Raw genomic sequence first — 5,801 nt, 5'->3', positions numbered from 1 at the left:
TATGCTAAGCTTTAATGATGGTATTTCTGCTATACACAATGTATAATCTGGCAGTGGAGGCATTCATGTAGCAAATAATTCTACAATTATTAACTGAAAGGAACACTTTGAATGAAACATTCAGGGTGTGTTAAGAATGTATTACAGGAGCACTTAACCTAGTTCCGAGGATATTAGAGAGTTTTGATAGATGTGTGCAAGGAATGGAAATGGCATTTAGCTCGTTGGTGGTAAAAACAGTGAACCATGCTCAGAAGGAAATTGCTGTATTTGGAGGTATTAAGTGGCCCACCCAGAAATGAAATTGTAACCATTGAAGGTTTGTTATTTTTTAAGAAATAATTTCTTTTGCTTCCAAAGCTTTGTGAATTTACAAAAGAAGTCCATGTTTACAGACAGTATTCATTCATACTAGGAACGCAAAAGAAGTGAGAATCTGTGCCACCCCGAGTGGTAGCCATAACGTCAGTGTTTGTCAGCAAATACACACAGAACATTATTCAAAATGAGTGCCTCTGAACTTGTATGATTGCCTCAGGGATCCTGCAGTCATTACCCACAATCTCACATTGTATACTTGGGTCATTGGTATGACCATTGGGCACTGCAATGATACAGAGGTTTCTCTGCAGTGTGTTTATTTTTTCTGGAGGGTAGCTTCTATGAAAAGGAAAATTGCAGCTTACTTTTTGAGGGTAGAGATTGCAGTTTATGTTTTTTGGCATTCTCAGCTCCTCAGCACTGTCTCTATAGAACAAACCCTTGATGCATGTCAATGATCTGTTAGTGCTGTGATGGCTTTGACAAAGGGTGCCCTTTAATTGGTTGCTTCATTCTTAGGACCATATTTGGTGTTTCTTTGATTTTTCCATTCTTAAAACTCAGGTTTTCCCATTGTATATTTAAAAATTCTTCTGTGGTATGCAAGTTCAGGAGATGATGTCAAAGGAAGAGACTGTTCCAGGTTTGTGAAGCCCAGTGAAGTGTCAATAAAGTATGAAAAGTAACCCGGCTTCCAGTGGATTGATCATCTGTTAGAAGAATTACCCAAAATCTCTAAGTTTTAACTAGAAGGAGTTCATTAATGGATAGATCTTATCCCAGCTCTCTGCAGTGGGTCTGTAGCAAATATGGCAGGTGAAGAGTTGAAGGAAGAGTGATGTGGAAGCATTGCCAGGAGTGTGAGACATCTAAATGTATATTTATTTCCCCCTGAATGGGAGAACAGACAACTGCTAATCCTTTCCATTTTATGGTGAGTTAAAATTTTTCTAAAATACAGTCTCCTATCTCTCTTTGGATTTTTATCATAACCTTCTGAAGTGGTTCCCTCCTCTATGTTTACTGTTGTGCCTAAACAGAAAAAGTATATATTCATAATTTATAAAGATATATATTATTAATAGAAGAAACAAAGTTCTTATAGTAATACTCTTTTACTTATTAAAATGTAGCACATAGGCCGGGTGCAGTGGCTCACACCTGTAATCCCAGCACTTGGGGAGGCCGAGGCAGACAGATCACCTGAGGTCGGGAGTTTGAGACCAGCCTGTCCAACATGGTGAACCCCCCCATCTCTACTAAAAATACAAAAATTAGCCAGACATGGTGGCCTGAGCCTGTAATCCCAGCTACTTGGGAGACTGAGGCAGGAGAATTGCTTCAATCTGGGAGGCTGAGGTTGCAGTGAGCTGAGATTGCACCACTGCACTCCAACCTGGGCGACAGAGCAAGAGTCCATCTCAAAATAAATAAATGAATAAATAAAAATAAAATAAGATAAATAAATATGTAAATAAGGCCGGGCACGGTGGCTCAAGCCTGTAATCCCAGCACTTTGGGAGGCCCAGACGGGCGGATCACGAGGTCAGGAGATCGAGACCATCCTGGCTAACACAGTGAAACCCCGTCTCTACTAAAAAATACAAAAAACTAGCCGGGCGAGGTGGCGGGCGCCTGTAGTCCCAGCTACTCAGGAGGCTGAGGCAGGAGAATGGCGTGAACCCGGGAGGAGGAACTTGCAGTGAGCTGAGATCCAGCCACTGCACTCCAGCCTGGGCGACAGAGCGAGACTCTGTCTCAGGAAAAAAAAAAAAAAAAATGTAAATAAAATAAAATATAGCATATATTCTATTACTTTATCCTTTTATATTATGACTACCTTTCTCAACACCCTATATTACCTTTTAACCTTAGAGTATCACTATGAACATAGGATCTTTCATAGGTTTAATATATTCCAATTAACCACAGTATAACTATTACATATTTGAAGCTCAGATTGTCACAGTCTGGCTTTGTGTGAGTTCTTGAAAGTCTCTATTGTGTTGACATTCTTGAAAGTATCATTGCTCTCTGTCAACAGCAGAATGTTCTGGATTCTATTGATTTTTTTTTTTTTCCTATCCTAGATGTAGACACAATCTTCTTCCAAGGAAACAAGAGTTCTTACTCCTGTAGTGGGTTGTTGGCAAGGAGTGGGGCTTATGACTTTATCCATTTATCTGAAGAGTGAATAAGGCACACGACTTTATATTCTTTGCCTAAGGGCACATAGTGTATCACCAATAAAACTGAGACTAGCATAGAACTCTATGCTAACCTCCAGACAAGGCTTATATGATCATCTTATTAATTAAAATGACTCCTTCTGACCTTCCACCCTCTGGTCTTCCCCTGTTTAATTTTTTTCTCATAGTACTTATCACTTTTTAATTAATTAAGTTTTTATTAATTAATTAATTCTGACTCTCCTACTAGAATGTAAGCAGCGTGAGGGCAGGGAATTTTTGTCTGTTTTGTCTACCAGTAAAACTGAAGCATCTAGAACAGTGTCCTGAACATAGTGAGTCCTCAGTCAATATTTGTTGAGTGAATGCACATGAGCTATAACAGAAGTTTTTTGGAGCTGGACTCGTCTGGTCTTATCCATATGATCACTCAGTAGCCATCCTGATGTCCTGTTTGAGTTTTCTTCTATTATGCCATTAGATTGGCATTATAAATTATATATGGATTACTTATTTGGAGAAATGAATTGCTCGAATGTTGAATATCTTTTTTATTTGAGACAGTCTCCTTCACCTAGTTGGAGGGCAGTGGCACAATCTTGGCTCACTGCAGCCTCCTCCTCCCAGGTTCAAGTGATTTTCATGCCTCAGCCTCCTGAGTAGCTGGAATTACAGGCATGCGCCACCATGCCTGGCTAATTTTTGTACTTTAGGTGGAGACGGGGTTTTGCCATGTTGCTCAGGCTGGTCTTGAACTCCTGTGCTCAAGTGATCTGACCACCTCGGCCTCCCAAAGTGCTGGGATTACAGGCATGAGCCATGGTGCCAAGCCTGAATATCTTTATTATTATGTCCAATGGAATCTTAAAAAATGAGAGTGTTGGGAAGCTAGCCGTTTGATGTTATTTCTCAAAATAATTATGTCACCAACTCAAGTGGCAGAGCTAGACAGTCATTTAATCCAGTCATAATTGTATACAGATGAGGAAACTGACCTAGCACGGTTAAGGAACTAGACTAAAGTCATATTGCTATGTAGAGTAGAGCTGAATGAATACAACATTTTCATTTTTTTTTAACTTTACAAGGTTAGGGGTCCTTCCCAGCATTCTCTGATGCCTGTATTAGAAGCCAATACCCACCGAATGCCTGCAGGGTTAAGGTTCTCCTGAGAACAAGGGTGTTTCTGGAATGGGTAATGGTGGGGGTGGGAGCAGTGGGGATTTGTATTGAGCCTCTCACACAAAGGAATTTAAATGTATGGCATTGATTTTGAAGTGATAAAATATTTAATATTTAAAGTACTAATTTAAGTTTTATCTATGGGACCAGGAAGGTGATTTTCCCATCTTGTTCTCAGGGTACCATAAAACACATTTTTTTCTGGTTTAATTTTCCTTGTATATTTGTTAGCTGGAATGAATCATATATTGTAAAATCTTTGAGGCAAGGATCTGTGTCTTCTAAATTTACTAACTCTTCACAGTGTCTGTTATATAGTACATTCTCATACATCTCTGATAATCCAGTGGTCATATGAAAGTTGAAAAATAGATAAGAAACATTTGCATAATGAGAATATTGATCAGTCCTGTTAATAGTAGACATTTCCAAGTGAGTAATTAGAAAGAATTGCCCAACATTGTCTTATCAGCCTTTTCCACCCGAATGATTATAAAGGTAGATTAACGCAGAGATGGGGAAAATTTCTTACTGGAACTTAGTAGTATTGCTTTTTCTCCTTTACCAGTATGATATAAAGAAGAATCTACTTGGCTCAGTTTTTCTGAGGAAAACAATATTCTTTTGTGATTGGATATATTCCAGGAAAATAAACTCAAGTCATATAATGAAGAGTTATATCTTATATATTCAGTTTCTCCCTTTGACAGATACTGCAATCAGCAGCTCTTTGTACTTGACAACTTTATTATTAGTTATGTCTAAACCTTGTGATGGAGATAAACATTTCAAATAATAAAACTTGTAGCATACCCTAGTGAGAAATAAGAGCTCAAAAAGTTATAAATATGTTTTCATTTCAGTTTGTGGTAAAAAATAGACCTACCAAATGTATAATGGTAGAATACAACAGAACTTTATTGCTTGTATATGCAAGAGTTTGAGATGGATGTTTTTCCCTGGTCTGGTGGGTTTTCTTTACAGTGACCTGGGGACCCAGGCTCCTTCCATCTAATGGATCTGCCCTTCCCACCAGGGCATCATTACACCCACCTGCTGAAAGTGTGAGGGAAAACAGTGGAGGAATTACCTTTTTTTTAAAAAAAAGTCTGAGCCTGGAAATGACACACAGCATTTCTGCTCATAGTCTGTTGATTAAAACTCAGCCACATGGCAAAACCTGACTGTAAGGGATGGTGGGAAACAGAGAGTAGTCATGTGCCCAGGGAAAAGATGTCATGGATATTTTTCATGATTTTTCCTTCCTTCTTCCTCTTTTCTTTCTTTTTAATTTTTGTTTTGAGATAATTTTAGACTTTAGACTTTAGAGTTGCAAAGATATTCCCTGAATAACTTTCTTTCAGCTTATCCTTATGTTAACATCCACATAACGATAAAAGAATTTTCAAAACCTGGCACAATACTATAAACTATAAACCTTACTCAGATTTCACTAGTTTTTCCTGTAATGTCATTTTTATGTTCCAGGATCCAGTTCATGTAATTGTCACATTTCCTTAGTCTCCTCCAATCTGTAATAGTTCTTATCTTTCTGTTTTATATAATCCTGTCACTTTTGAAGAGTCAGTAATTACTGTTCAGTAGTTTGGTAAAATGTCACTCAATTTAGGTTTGTTTGATGTTTTCTCATGATTAAATTGGAATTAAGCCTTCCAGGGAAGGCTACCATAGACTGGAGGCGATCTGCCCTTCTCAGTGCATCAAATCGTGGGTATGTGATGTCGATATGTATTATAGGTGGTTAACCTTGATCATTTGGCTAAGGTGGTGTCTACCAGAATCCTCCACTATAAAATCACTATTTTCCAGACAGGCGCAGTGGCTCACCAGAAGTGCCAAGTGTGGTGACACTAAAGTGCCTGGAATCCCAGCACTTTGGGAGGCCAAGGTGAGAAGATCACTTGAGCCCAGGAGTTCAAGACCAGCCCAGGCAATATGGCAAGATCCTGTTTCTACAAAAAACTTTTAAAAATAAAATAAAATTGAGGTAGGAGAATGGCGTGAACCCGGGAGGCGGAGCTTGCAGTGAGCTCCGGCCACAGCACTCCAGCCTGGGCGACAGAGCGAGACTCCGTCTCAAAAAAAAAA

The 5,801-nt window shown here is 38.9% G+C and overlaps 1 pseudogene; it reads left to right on the top strand.

Moving 5' to 3' along the window:
* Nucleotides 1–209: 209 nt before the first annotated feature.
* The window catches only part of LOC116418517, a 17,958-nt pseudogene continuing 12,366 nt past the window's right edge, over nucleotides 210–5,801 (top strand).

This window comes from Piliocolobus tephrosceles, chromosome 18 (genome assembly GCF_002776525.5).
Source record: "Piliocolobus tephrosceles isolate RC106 chromosome 18, ASM277652v3, whole genome shotgun sequence".
Classification (NCBI taxonomy): Eukaryota; Metazoa; Chordata; class Mammalia; order Primates; family Cercopithecidae; genus Piliocolobus; species Piliocolobus tephrosceles.
The sequence above is the reverse complement of the archived record's forward strand: the minus strand, read 5'-3'. Positions and strand labels throughout refer to the sequence as shown.